The sequence below is a fragment of the Loxodonta africana genome, chromosome 1 (assembly GCF_030014295.1).
Source record: "Loxodonta africana isolate mLoxAfr1 chromosome 1, mLoxAfr1.hap2, whole genome shotgun sequence".
Taxonomy (NCBI): domain Eukaryota; kingdom Metazoa; phylum Chordata; class Mammalia; order Proboscidea; family Elephantidae; genus Loxodonta; species Loxodonta africana.
The window spans coordinates 92,453,517-92,468,708 of NC_087342.1; the positions used below are offsets into that span (position 1 = coordinate 92,453,517).

A 15,192-nucleotide genomic window follows, 5' to 3' on the forward strand; every position below is an offset into this window, starting at 1 on the left:
ATGGGAAGTAGAAGAAGGAAGTCAAAGGTATCAATTCTAATTTTGTGGCCAGCTGCAGAAACAAAGACTATAACAGCTTTGCATATTTTATCTTTGGTTTTCATGCATACATGTTTATTTGTACATATAGACCATTTTCTTGTTCCCTTTATTGTTTTATGTACAAGTTGTTGGTGGTTACGTTTATCATACAGAATATGATAACAGAATATCCATTGGAACTCTGACAGAATTTAAGGAGTACATAATATAGTGGTGATAGATATAATGACTGGAAGTTTTTTGGGAAAATGGTGAGAACTTCTTTACCTGTAAGGATATCTTTGCCTTGATAGGTGAAGACATAGTTTTGTTGCATGAAATTACCAATGTGTGTAAAATGGCGTATATGGAAGCCGAGTAGCCAAAGTGGCTGTTATCAATTTATTGCCTCTCATTTCCAAATTCACACTGTCTTTGCCCTGCTTTGTGATACTGAAGCTGGACCTGTAAACATTTCTTCCTTACAAATGGGCACGATGTTAGACCTTGTCAGGACCCTGGGAATACACTGCAAAACATAGCAGAGGAGGAACGTCCCTTCCTGGTTCTGAGCTTTTCTTCTTGATCCTATAGTGTGAAGGCCCGGTTTGGTCACCTTTTGGTGAATTTGTCTGGTATTGCAGCATGTTGCTTTCCAGGAAGTCTTAATAACACCCGGGGTTGGGGGAGCTTCCCAGGGACTCCTGACACCAGCCCTGGCCTGTGGCATATTAGCAAACTTCTTCATCATGCAATGGCCCCCAGTTCCTGTTTTTCCAATGAGGTCTGAATGTCATGCTTCGGAGGGGGCCCTCTCCCAAATTTCTTCCTTTTATATGTTTTCTTCCTGAGCCCCAAAGGTAGTGGCTTTTCCATATAGCTGCTATTTCTGTTTTGTTTAGAGCTTTCTTTTACCTCTTAGTAGTTAAGAAACTTTTCCTAGTTAACAATTTTTTTTTGATTCATTGGTTGTTTAATATTGTGTTGTTAAACTTCTACATATTTTATCTATTCCAGTTTTCTTTTTATTATTAAGTTCTAGCTTCATTCCACTGTGGTCCAAAAAGATGTTTTGTATGATTTCACTCTTTTTTTTTTTTTTTATTATTGTACTTTAGATGAAGGTTTACAGAACAAACTAACTTTTCATTGAACAGTTAGTACACATACTATTTTGTGATATTTGTTACCAACTCCACGAGATGTTAACACTCTCCCTTCTCTATCTGATTTCAAGCTTTTTAAATTTATTGAGGCTTGCTTTGTGCTATATGATATGGTGTATGCTGGAGAGTGGTCTATATGCACTGGAGAAAAATGTAACTGTGCTGGTAGTTAACAATTTTTTGCATTAAAATTTTCTCTGTTCAAGTGAGTGATATGGTTTCACTCTCCTTACTGGACTCTGACTGATATAAGCCTGTAAAGCATAACGTCACTTAGAGAAGGGCACAGAATTTCTTACAGTGTGTGGGAAAGCGTACTTAAGGGAGTTAAAAATGTATGAAAAAGTTTCACTCCCACAATAACGTCATGGACAATATAATTATTGGGGGCCTTTTTGAGTTTAAGTTTGCTCTATTCTCTCTGTGTGTTAATATAAGGAGCTTTGGTGGTGCAATGTTTAAGTGCTTGGCTGCTAACTGAAAGTTCAGCAGGTCGAACCTATCAGCAGCTCTGTGGGATAAAACACCTACTGATCTCCTCCTGTAAAGATTAGAGCCTAGGAAACCTTATGGGACAGCTGTACTCAGTCCTATACAGTCATTATGAGTAGGAATTAACCGGATATCACACAACAACAACAACAACAACAGCCTGTGTTAATATAATATCTCTTCCGAGGTTCACCCTTCAGCCAAAGATTAGACAGGCCCATTAAATGAAATGAGACTAAGTGGGCACCCCAGCCCAGAGGCAAGGACGAGAAGGCAGGAAGGAACAGGAAAGCTGATAATGGGGAACCCAAAGTCTAGAAGGGGAGAGGCTTGGCATGCAGTGCGCTTGGCAACCAATGTCCCAAAACACTATGTGTATTGATTGTTTAATGAGAAACTCATTTGCTCTGTAAACCTTCATTTAAAGCACAATAAAAGAAAAATTAGATTAAAAAGAGAAAGATCAACAGCCCAAGGCTGATTCCTATGAGGCAGAGGTCAGACATACCTCTTCTCCCCACCATCTTTATCAGCTCTGACACCAGTCACCCTCCCACAGCATTCTCTACTTCCCTCCTGAGTTTGATAATTCATCGCAATGGCCACACAGAACTCACAGACAATACTCAGGATCGTGGAGTGTCTTAACCATCTAGTGTTACTATAAAAGAAATACCACAAGTGGGTGGCTTTAACATACAGAAATTAATTTTCTCACAGTTTAGGAGGCTAAGAGTCTGAATTCAGGATGCCAGCTCCAGGGGAAGGTTTTCTCTCTGTCGGTTCTGGAGGTAGGTCCTTGTCATCAATCTTCCCCTGATCTAGGAGCTTTTCAGCTCAGGGACCCGGGTCCAAAGAATGTGCTCCATTCCTGGTTCTTCATTCTTGGTGGCATGAGGTCACCCCGTCCCTCTGCTCACTTCTCTGTTTTATATCTCAAAAGGGAATGACTTGGGGGCGGAGCCAAGATGGCGGACTAGGCAGACGCTACCTCGGATCCCTCTTACAACAAAGACACGGAAAAACAAGTGAATCGATTACATACATAACAATCTACGAACCCTGAACAACAAACACAGATTTAGAGACGGAGAACGAACTAATACGGGGAAGCAGCGATTATTTCCAGAGCCTGGAGCCAGCGTACCAGTCAGGTATGGCACAAGCACAGACAGCTGCCCCACCCCCCTGAACTAACCCTGGGAGGGGGACCAGCTGGTTCCACGGACGGCGTGGGATGCAGCCAGTAGGAGAAGTCCCCGGGAGGCAGACTGGTCTTGGAGCAGAAAGAGCAGCATCCAAGCCGGGGAACCCTCCTGTAGGGATTTGGACTGGATGCAGGTACGGCATAAACACGGACAGTTGCTCCACCCCCCTGAACTAACCCCAGGAAGGGGACCAGCCGGGTCGCGCGGGCGGTGTGGAACTCAGCCGGTAGGAGAAGTCCCCGGGAGGCAGTGACTGGTATTGGAGCGGGGAGAACAGCGTCCCAGCCGGGACACTCGGTCACGGCACAAGCACGGGAAGCTGCTCCACCCATCTGAACTAACCCCGGGAGGAGGCCCAACTGGTTCTTGGAGGTGGCACGGCCACGTGGCTGGAGGGACGAGAAGTCCCCGGGAGGCAGCGACTGATTTTGGAGTCAAGAGTGCACCGTCCCAGTAGGGCAGCCTTGACGCTGGGCGTGCGGCTGGAAGCGGAGGATCTGACCGTGACTCCAGCGGGCCAGACCCCCCGGGGGCAATCTCCACACAGCCAGCACACATAGGCGACGCGCCCGCGGGAATCTCAGATATAATAGTCATTCCAAGCAAGACAAGCAACTCTGGCTATATTCTGAGGTGCTACTCTCCTATCTCTCTGTTCCCTCCCTCACCCTCCCCAGGCGGCTTCATTAACATCTGAATAGCCTGAGCCAGAGGGAGAACACTGATAGGGATCTGACTGCATTTTTTTTTTAGCTGATTTTCTGGAAAAACTAGTTTCCCAGTGATGGCTCAGAGACAACAATCCATATCAAACCACTTAAAGAAGCAGACCATGACAGCTTCTCCAACCCCCCAAACAAAAGAATCAAAATCTTTCCCCAAATGAAGATACAATCTTGGAATTATCAGATACAGAATATAAAAAACTAATTTACAGAATGCTTCATGATATCACAAATGAAATTAGGATAACTGCAGAAAAAGCCAAGGAACACACTGATAAAACTGTTGAAGAACTCAAAAAGATTATTTAAGAACATAGTGGAAAAATTAATAAGTTGCAAGAATCCATAGAGAGACAGCATGTAGAAATCCAAAAGATTAACAATAAAATAACAGAATTAGACAACGCACTAGGAAGTCAGAGGAGCAGACTCGAGCAATTAGAATGCAGACTGGGACATCTGGAGGACCAGGGAATCAACACCAACATAGCTGAAAAAAAATCAGATAAAAGAATTAAAAAAAATGAAGAAACCCTAAGAATCATGTGGGACTCTATCAAGAAGGATAACCTGCGGGTGATTGGAGTCCCAGAACAGGGAGGGGGGACAGAAAACACAGAGAAAATAGTTGAAGAACTCCTGACAGAAAACTTCCCTGACATCATGAAAGACGAAGGATATCTATCCAAGATGCTCATCGAACCCCATTTAAGATTGATCCAAAAAGAAAAACACCAAGACATATTATCATCAAACTCACCAAAACCAAAGATAAACAGAAAATTTTAAAAGCAGCCAGGGAGAAAAGAAAGGTTTCCTTCAAGGGAGAATCAATAAGAATATGTTCGGACTACTCAGCAGAAACCATGCAGGCAAGAAGGGAATGGGACGACATATACAGAACACTGAAGGAGAAAAACTGCCAGCCAAGGATCATATATCCAGCAAAACTCTCTCTGAAATATGAAGGCGAAATTAAGATATTTACAGACAAACACAAGTTCAGAGAATTTGCAAAAACCAAACCAAAGCTACAAGAAATACTAAAGGATATTGTTTGGTCAGAGAACCAATAATATCAGATATCAGCACAACACAAGGTCACAAAACAGAACGTCCTGATATCAACTCAAATAGGGAAATCACAAAAACAAACAAATTAAGATTAATTAAAAAAAAAAATACACATAACAGGGAATCATGGAAGTCAATAGGTAAAAGATCACAATAATCAAAAAGAGGGACTAAATACAGGAGGCATTGAACTGCCATATGGAGAGTGATACAAGGCAATATAGAACAATACAAGTTAGGTTTTTACTTAGAAAAATAGGGGTAAGTAATAAGGTAACCACAAAAAGGTATAACAACTCTATAACTCAAGATAAAAACCAAGAAAAACGTAACGACTCAACTAACATAAAGTCAAGCACTATGAAAATGAGGATCTCACAATTTACTAAGAAAAACGCCTCAGCACAAAAAAGTATGTGGAAAAATGAAATTGTCAACAACACACATAAAAAGGCATCAAAATGACAGGACTAAAAACTTATTTATCTATAATTACCCTGAATGTAAATGGACTAAATGCACCAATAAAGAGACAGAGAGTCACAGACTGGATAAAGAAACACGATCCATCTATATGCTGCCTACAAGAGACACACCTTAGACTTAGAGACACAAACAAACTAAAACTCAAAGGATGGAAAAAAGTATATCAAGCAAACAATAAGCAAAAAAGAAGAGGAGTAGCAATATTAATTTCTGACAAAATAGACTTTAGACTTAAATCCACCACAAAGGATAAAGAAGGACACTATATAATGATAAAAGGGACAATTGATCAGGAAGACATAATCATATTAAATATTTATGCACCCAATGACAGGGCTGCAAGATACATAAATCAAATTTTAACAGAATTGAAAAGTGAGATAGATACCTCCACAATTATAGTAGGAGACTTCAACACACCACTTTCGGAGAAGGACAGGACATCCAGTAAGAAGCTCAACAGAGACACGGAAGATCTAATTACAACAATCAACCAACTTGACCTCATTGACTTATACAGAACTCTTCACCCAACTGCTGCAAAATATACTTTTTTTTCTAGCGCACATGGAACATTCTCTAGAATAGACCACATATTAGGTCATAAAACAAACCTTTGCAGAGTCCAAAACATCGAAATATTACAAAGCATCTTCTCAGCCCACAAGGCAATAAGACTAGAAATCAATAACAGAAAAACTAGGGAAAAGAAATCAAATACTTGGAAACTGAACAATACCCTCCTGAAAAAAGACTGGGTTATAGAAGACATCAAGGAGGGAATAAGGAAATTCATAGAATGCAACGAGAATGAAAATACTTCCTATCAAAACCTCTGGGACACAGCAAAAGCAGTGCTCAGAGGCCAATTTATATCAATAAATGCACACATACAAAAAGAAGAAAGAGCCAAAATCAGAGAACTGTCCCTACAACTTGAACAAATAGAAAGTGAGCAACAAAAGAATCCATCAGGCACCAGAAGAAAACAAATAATAAAAATGAGAGCTGAACTAAATGAATTAGAGAACAGAAAAACAATTGAAAGAATTAACAAAGCCAAAAGCTGGTTCTTTGAAAAAATTAACAAAATTGATAAACCATTGGCTAGACTGACTAAAGAAATACAGGAAAGGAAACAAATAACCCGAATAAGAAATGAGAAGGACCACATCACAACAGAACCAAATGAAATTAAAAGAATCATTTCAGATTATTATGAAAAATTGTACTCTAACAAATTTGCAAACCTAGAAGAAATGGATGAATTCCTGGAAAAACACTACCTACCTAAACTAACACATTCAGAAGTAGAACAACTAAATAGACCCATAACAAAAAAAGAGATTGAAACGGTAATCAAAAAACTCCCAACAAAAAAAAGACCTGGCCCAGACAGCTTCACTGCAGAGTTCTACCAAACTTTCAGAGAAGAGTTAATACCACTACTACTAAAGGTATTCCAAAGCATAGAAAATGACGGAATACTACCCAACTCATCCTATGAAGCCACCATCTCCCTGATACCAAAACCAGGTAAAGACATTACAAAAAAAGAAAATTATAGACCTATATCCCTCATGAACATAGATGCAAAAATCCTCAACAAAATTCTAGCCAATAGAATCCAACAACACATCAAAAAAAATAATTCACCCTGATCAAGTGGGATTTATACCAGGTATGCAAGGCTGGTTTAATATCAGAAAAACCATTAATGTAATCCATCACGTAAATAAAACAAAAGACCAAAACCACATGATCTTATCAATTGATGCAGAAAAGGCATTTGACAAAGTTCAACACCCATTTATGATAAAAACTCTTACCAAAATAGGAATTGAAGGAAAATTCCTCAACATAATAAAGGGCATCTATGCAAAGCCAACAGCCAATATCACTCTAAATGGAGAGAACCTGAAAGCATTTCCCTTGAGAACGGGAACCAGACAAGGATGCCCTTTATCACCGCTCTTATTCAACATCGTGTTGGAAGTCTTAGCCAGGGCAATTAGGCTAGACAAAGAAATAAAAGGTATCCGGATTGGCAAGGAAGAAGTAAAGTTATCACTATTTGCAGATGACATGATTATATACACAGAAAACCCTAAGGAAGCCTCCAGAAAACTACTGAAACTAATAGAAGAGTTTGGCAGAGTCTCAGGTTATAAAATAAACATACAAAAATCACTTGGATTCCTCTACATCAACAAAAAGAACACCGAAGAGGAAATAACCAAATCAATACCATTCACAGTAGCCCCCAAGAAGATAAGATACTTAGGAATAAATCTTACCAAGGATGTAAAAGACCTATACAAAGAAAACTACAAAGCTCTACTACAAGAAATTCAAAAGGACATACTTAAGTGGAAAAACATACCCTGCTCATGGATAGGAAGACTTAACATAGTAAAAATGTCTATTCTACCAAAAGCCATCTATACATTTAACGCACTTCCGATCCAAATTCCAATGTCATATTTTAAGGGGATAGAGAAACAAATCACCAATTTCATATGGAAGGGAAAGAAACCCCGGATAAGCAAAGCACTACTGAAAAAGAAGAAGAAAGTGGGAGGCCTCACCTTACCTGACTTCAGAACCTATTATACAGCCACAGAAGTCAAAACAGCCTGGTATTGGTACAACAACAGACACATAGACCAATGGAACAGAATTGAGAACCCAGACATAGATCCATCCACGTATGAGCAGCTAATATTTGACAAAGGACCAGTGTCAATTAACTGGGGAAAAGATAGCCTTTTTAACAAATGGTGCTGGCATAACTGGATATCCATTTGCAAAAAAATGAAACAGGACCCATACCTCACACCATGCACAAAAACTAACTCCAAGTGGATCAAAGACCTAAACATAAAGACTAAAACGATAAAGATCATGGAAGAAAAAATTGGGACAACCCTAGGAGCCCTAATACAAGGTATAAACAGAATACAAAACATTACCAAAAATGATGAAGAGAAACCAGATAACTGGGAGCTCCTAAAAATCAAACACCTATGCTCATCTAAAGACTTCTCCAAAAGAGTAAAAAGACCACCTACAGATTGGGAAAGAATTTTCAGCTATGACATCTCCGACCAGTGCCTGATCTCTAAAATCTACATGATTCTGTCAAAACTCAACCACAAAAAGACAAACAACCCAATCAAGAAGTGGGCAAAGGATATGAACACACATTTCACTAAAGAAGATATTCAGGCAGCCAACAGATACATGAGAAAATGCTCTCGATCATTAGCCATTAGAGAAATGCAAATTAAAACTACCATGAGATTCTATCTCACACCAGCAAGGCTGGCATTAATCCAAAAAACACAAAATAATAAATGTTGGAGAGGCTGCGGAGAGATTGGAACTCTCATACACTGCTGGTGGGATTGTAAAATGGTACAACCACTTTGGAAATCTATCTGGCGTTATCTTAAACAGTTAGAAATAGAACTACCATACAACCCAGAAATCCCACTCCTGGGAATATACCCTAGAGATACAAGAGCCTTCATACAAACAGATACATGCACACCCATGTTTATTGCAGCTCTGTTTACAATAGCAAAAAGTTGGAAGCAACCAAGGTGTCCATCAACGGGTGAATGGGTAAATAAATTGTGGTATATTCACACAATGGAATACTACGCATCGATAAAGAACAGTGACGAATCTCTGAAACATTTCGTAACATGGGGGAACCTGGAAAGCATTATGCTGAGCGAAATTAGTCAGAGGCAAAAGGACAAATATTGTATAAGACCACTATTATAAGATCTTGAGAAATAGTAAACCTGAGAAGAACACATACTTTTGTGGTTACGAGGGGGGGAGGGAGGGAGGGTGGGAGAGGGTTTTTTATTGATTAATCAGTAGATAACAACTGCTTTACGTGAAGGGAAAGACAACACTCAATACATGGAAGGTCAGCTCAATTGGACTGGACCAAAAGCAAAGAAGTTTCCGGGATAAAATGAATGCTTCAAAGGTCAGCGGAGCAAGCGTGGGGGTCTGGGGAACATGGTTTTCGGGGACTTCTAAGTCAATTGGCAAAATAATTCTATTATGAAAACATTCTGCATCCCACTTTGAAAAGTGGCGTCTGGGGTCTTAAATGCTAACAAGCGGCCATCTAAGATGCATCAATTGGTCTCAACCCACCTGGAGCAAAGGAAAATGAAGAACACCAAGGCCACACGACAACTAAGAGCCCAAGAGACAGAAAGGGCCACATGAACCAGAGACCTACATCATCCTGAGACCAGAAGAACTAGTTGGTGCCTGGCCACAATCGATGACTGCCCTGACAGGGAGCACAGCAGAGGACCCCTGAGGGAGCAGGAGATCAGTGGGATACAGACCCCAAATTCTCATAAAAAGACCAAACTTAATGGTCTGACTGAGACTGGAGGAATCCCGGCAGCCATGTTCCCCAGACCTTCTGTTGACACAGGACAGGAACCATCCCCGAAGACAACTCATCAGAAATGAAAGGGACTGGTCAGCGGGTGGGAGAGAGACGCCGATGAAGAGTGAGCTAATTATATCAGGTGGACACTTGAGATTGTGTTGGCAACTCTTGTCTGGAGGGGGGATGGGAGGATAGAGAGAGAGGGAAGCTGGCAAAATTGTCAAGAAAGGAGAGACTGAAAGGGCTGACTCAAGACGGGGAGAGTAAGTGGGAGTAGGGAGTGAGATGTATGTAAACTTATATGTGACAGACTGATTGGATTTGTAAACGTTCACTTGAAGCTTAATAAAAGTTATTAAAAAAAAAAAAAAAGGGAAAGACTTAAGACAAAACCTAATCTTGTAGATTGAGTCCTGCCTCGCTAACATAACTGCTTCTAATCCTGCCTCATTAACATCATACAGGTAGGATCCACAACACATAGGAATAGCACATCTGATGACAAAATGGTGGCTAATCACAGAATCCTGGGAGTCATGGCCTAGCTAAGTTGAAAGATGTTTTTGGGGGACCCAATTCAATCTATGACTTGGGGCTTATTAGGGAAGCAACAGCTGCAATTCTGGCTCAGGAACAGTCAAGGGTACAGTTCTTGCATTAGGACAGTCTCTTCCTAGCCATGCTCAGAGGCACGCCACTCCCTGGCCTTAGGCCCCTGCCCAAAGGCACTGAGCTTTCTGGCTTAGTGGGCGGGGAATCCCGCCGCACAGTCTTCTGCTGCCATGTCTCTGCTGCTGGGTCTCTCCTGCTGCCACTTCTCTCTGTCTTCAGGGTTACAGTTTGTGCTCTGCTCCTGGGTTCAGGAGCTTCTCAACACAGCAATCCTGGGTCCAAATGATGTGTTGGCTCCTGGCTGTTCTTCCTTGGTGGTGGTGGGATCTTCTCCCTCCCTCCTCTGGGATGGCTCATCTCAAGCCCAGTGGGATGGCAAAACTGACCAATCCATATTGGGAGCCACAATTACCCAATCACACAGTCCCACCCAGTCACTTACAGTTACACTACCATGGCTAGAAAGGCCACACAAAAGTGATCTTTTGTACCACAGAGTGATATTTTTAGATAGGTGGACCAACTGCCTAAGCAATTTCAGAAAAAAATAATTAAAGTCTTCACTAACAGTAGCACTTTGTCAGAATTAAGTGACTTACACATTACCTATGTGTACACTTTGTAATGAGTTTATCTTGGAGGTTCTATTTCTTAAAGCTGCAAGATGCTTTTTTGAGCTTTTTATTCTTGTTGTTGTTGAGGAAAGCATTTAATTGTGTATGAAGTAGACTTATTTCCCAGACTGCTTTCATTGCGTCCGTATTCTGTGATGCAGACCTTCTGAGTTTTAATCTTCCATTTATCTTTATGCTAGAGCAGAGCTCCCCGATGTGTCTGTCAGTTTGTCGTACTCTGGGGGCTTGCCTGTTGCTGTGATGCTGGAAGCAATGCCACCAATATTCAGATACCAGCAGGGTTACCCATGGAGGACAGGTTTCAGCTGAGCTTCCAGACTAAGACAGACTAGGAAGAAGGACCCGGCAGTCTACTTCTGAAAAGCATTAGCCAGTGGAATCCTTATGAATAGCAGTGGAACATTGTCTGATATAGTGCTGGAAGATGAGCCCCCCAGGTTGGAAGGCACTCAAAAGATGACTGGGGAAGAGCTGCCTCCTCAATGTAGAGTCGACCTTAATGACGTGGATGGAGTAAAGCTTTCGGGACCTTCATTTGCTGATGTGGCACGACTCAAAACAAGAAGAAACAGCTGCAAACATCCATCTTTGGTTGTTTCCTGGCTTTTACCTTATCTTTGACCATATCTTAGTACTATCTCAACTATTTTCTATTAAATCTTTTATTTAGGTTGTTAAGGAAAATGACTTAAAACTGCCCTGTATGATGTTAGCCACTTCTGTCTTTAACTCAGCATGCTTATTTCAAACTGCCTTTCCTGGTGGACAATAAATACTTCATCCCTCAAAATACTCGTTGAAACTGTTTTGTACCTGGTCCTTCACTGATTGAATAAATTGTTTGATTTCGGTATCTGTCTGAGAGTCATATTTTTAATTTTATGAAAATTATATTTTATAATATTTACTCATTTTACTTTTTATTTAAAATGTTCACTTTATTTAAAAGTATACACATTTTATTTCAAAAAGCCTTATATTAATTGTAAGTAGAAAACATTTTATACTTAATTTTAAAGATAAATGTATTAAAAAATCCCATGTTTTTAACTTAAAAAATGAGAGATAATGAAATACAAGTTATAATAAACCTAAGTATATTTCCTCCACCTTCTAAAATTGAAGAGAAATCCAAAAAGAGGAAGAAGTTCTACCTAAATCCCCCAGAATCTGGAGTTCAGATTCTTTAATTCTCAATTGAGGACTTCTGATTTTCTACCCATGGATCTCTGTCTCATTTTATTTGCATGCTCATCCATATAGCTACATACCCTCTAGCTTCCATTGAATCAGAAAGTCCTTGACTGCCATTTCCACTGTCCTATTTTCTATGAATCTTCGGTTGTTTCCAATCACCTTCCTGACTCTGTCTCTGGTCACAATGGGGCGTACATCTGAGGGTGTGCAGAGTTTTTTAGCCAGATGGTGAAGAGGCCCCCAAAAGGAAGGTCAGGGAATGTTCAGGAGTCAGTGTGTACGTCTAGGATTCCTCCTCTCGAAGTGGTTTTTGCTTCCCCTCATTGGCACCTCTTCTGTGTCCTCCCTCCATACCTTCTTGGAGAAGAATCCGTGTCTCTCAGGTGAAGCTCATGTTAGACATCTCTCCCACTGGGGGATTCCCTGAGTTATCGTTCATTTCCACAAGGTCCCACTTCTTTCCTCCCTCTCTCTTTCCCCGATTTCTCACCTCTGATTAACCTCCTGGTCTTTCCAATGGAGGTGGAGGGATGCTGTAACAATTCTGTTGTGATCAAGATGATTAACCTAGTTCCACCGAAAATCAACATCTTGGGTACCATCAGAGATGTGAATCCCATATGTTGGGAAATGCTGGGCACACTGCCACCCAATGCCTTATAAATGCTCCTTGGAGAGGAACACTGGGAGTGAAGGGCGTGCCTCCCATCTATTCCTCTATAAATTTATGCCTGCCTACGTCAGGTTAACAGAAAGCTGGGCCCTGAGTCTACCTGCTGTTATTTCCTCTGGAGATTGGCCCTCTAACTGTCTTTTACTTTTGCCCCAGGCACACGAAGAAATGTCACAAAGAATGCCCTGATTGGACTTAGAGCTATGCTTGTTATATGGATTTTGCTGAGAGTCTTGCTGCTCTATTAACTGGGGTACCCTCATTTGAGGAGCCAGTCGGAAGGTGCATTAAATTTGACCCAAAGGGGTCTGTGGGTGTATTGGATAGTCTATCAGGTACAGCAGAAGAAAGTGAGACTCACATAGGAAGTCAGAAAATGAAAAGAACTTAGCATGCACAGGTCAAGAGAGAAAACTATAGCTTTCCTCGATTCAGGACCACACAGGGAGTCGAACCCCAGGGACAAGGCAACAACAACCTGGAATTGTGGAAGAGGGCTTATGTTTGGCAAGCTGGGTGAAGTCCCGGGGTAGCGTGCTGAAGTCTTGTTGGTCAGTTTAAAAGTTTCTAGGGCACTAGAAAAGTTTTAAATCACAGGAACACTTATGGAGCATGATAGGGAGGGGCAAGGAGTAATTATAGCCATTGAGAGTGGGTTATTAGATAGTAACAAGTTCCTATCATAGGAAGGTATATGAGGTATGGCTGGGATGGCCAGTTAGAAACCACAGCTGTTGAGAGACTGTGTGACAAAATGTCAGCAACTGGGTGAAAAGGCAACTAGGAGGAATTAATGGATGCTGAGGCAGGAAATGATGTAGGCTGCAAATTGGCCTTATGGAAGTGGTTTCTTTCTGAAAGTAAAGGAGTAACATCCTAAGAACATGGGGATTTTCAATCCTGAATTTTCTACAAAACCCAACCCAGCCAAACCAAAGAAAATGCCTCACGACACAGCAACTTAAACGGTAAGGACTATTGCAACAGACTCTGGGCACGTCAGCCTAGTTTGTGTGTGAAAGGAGAGATGCCAATCTCTGATTTCCTCACGAGGCCTCTGTTCCCCCAGTTTTCTCACCATTTTATCCTGTTCCAAGATGCATTTTTGGTTCATCACAGCCCTGTTTATAGCATTATGTCCATGACTGTGTTTTATACATTTATGTGTTTACCTTACGCACAGGGTTGTTCACACCTAACCATGGTGCAGTGCTTGAGGAGTGATGTAAAGGGTTTTTAAAGGTTTTTTGACCGTACACAATGTTTGCCCCAGAACACAACCCTTGTGTAAGATGTGACTGCACTCTATTGGCATTGCTAAGGAGAAGAGTTTTTTTTTAATTTTTTTTTTTTTACTTTACTTTCTCCCCCGAAGCCTTTCTTCTGTTAATGTACTGCTTCCCTTTAAGCTTAGGACTCTTTCTCCAGTTTAAATAGGATGCTTTCATTATCTGGTCTCATAGAATCCTGTTCTTTAGCTTTGGAGCAGTTGTCTCAGGTTTTAGTTAGTCCTTGATCGCTGATGTCTGAGACTCTTCCAGAATATAAGTCCCATGGGGACACTGTATCTCCCAAACCTGGAATTACTGTGCCTGGCTTATCATGGCTGCTCAAAATGTTTGTTGAAAAAAATACAACTGGTCACATTCCTCTCCTGTGTGTTGGCTGCTAGAAGTTCAGGTCAAATTCGTGACCCATTTCTAATAAGTGTGTATGTTGGGTATAAAGTTCCCGCTGACTTTATGTTTCGTTTACATTGTTATTTTCCATTTTCCTTGATTTCATCTACTCATTTCAATTTTGCTTGTTGCTTCGAAAGCATTTTATGAGCTGCAGAAAATCCTTATTCACAATAAAGTAGTGTATAAATACATACAGAAGTTCCTGAGTGGCGCAAACAGTTAAGTGCTCAGCTGCTGTCTGAAAGGTTGGTGGTTTGAATCCACCCAGAGGCATCTTAGAAGAAAGGCCTGGTGATCTACTTCCAAAAGACCAGCCGCTGAAAACACTATGGAGTCCAGTTACGCTTTGACACACATGGGCTTGCCATGAGTTGGAATTGACTGCACGGCAAGTATGGTTTTTTTCTTTATAAATACATACATAAACAAAAAACCCAAATAGAAATGAACCATGTGACCTAGTTGAGGCATTACAGTTTCCTGATCGCCACTTTCTGTCACTATGTCCTTTTTTTGGCTTTTTCAGTGCTCGGCCCTTCTACTCATCTGTCCCAATCTTTTCCTTTGGTCTTCTAGGCTCTTCTTGCACTAGCTTTAAAAATGTTGCTGCTTCCTAGAATTCAGTCTTAGATTCTCTCTTCTCCTCTCTTTAGATACTTTTTTTCTGGGAGAGCTCATTCACCTGAGATCTAGAAGCTTGCTATCAACCATGAAGTATTGCTTACCAAGTCCCCATCTCCTGCTCAAGCCCTTTCTTGAGCCTCAGAACTACAATTCCATCTACCTCTAGAC

The 15,192-nt window shown here is 41.0% G+C and overlaps 1 protein-coding gene across 2 annotated transcripts in view; it reads left to right on the plus strand.

Moving 5' to 3' along the window:
- LOC104847383 (butyrophilin-like protein 1) overlaps positions 1-15,192 on the plus strand; it is an 81,842-nt gene that overhangs the window by 41,049 nt on the left and 25,601 nt on the right. The window lies entirely within an intron of this gene.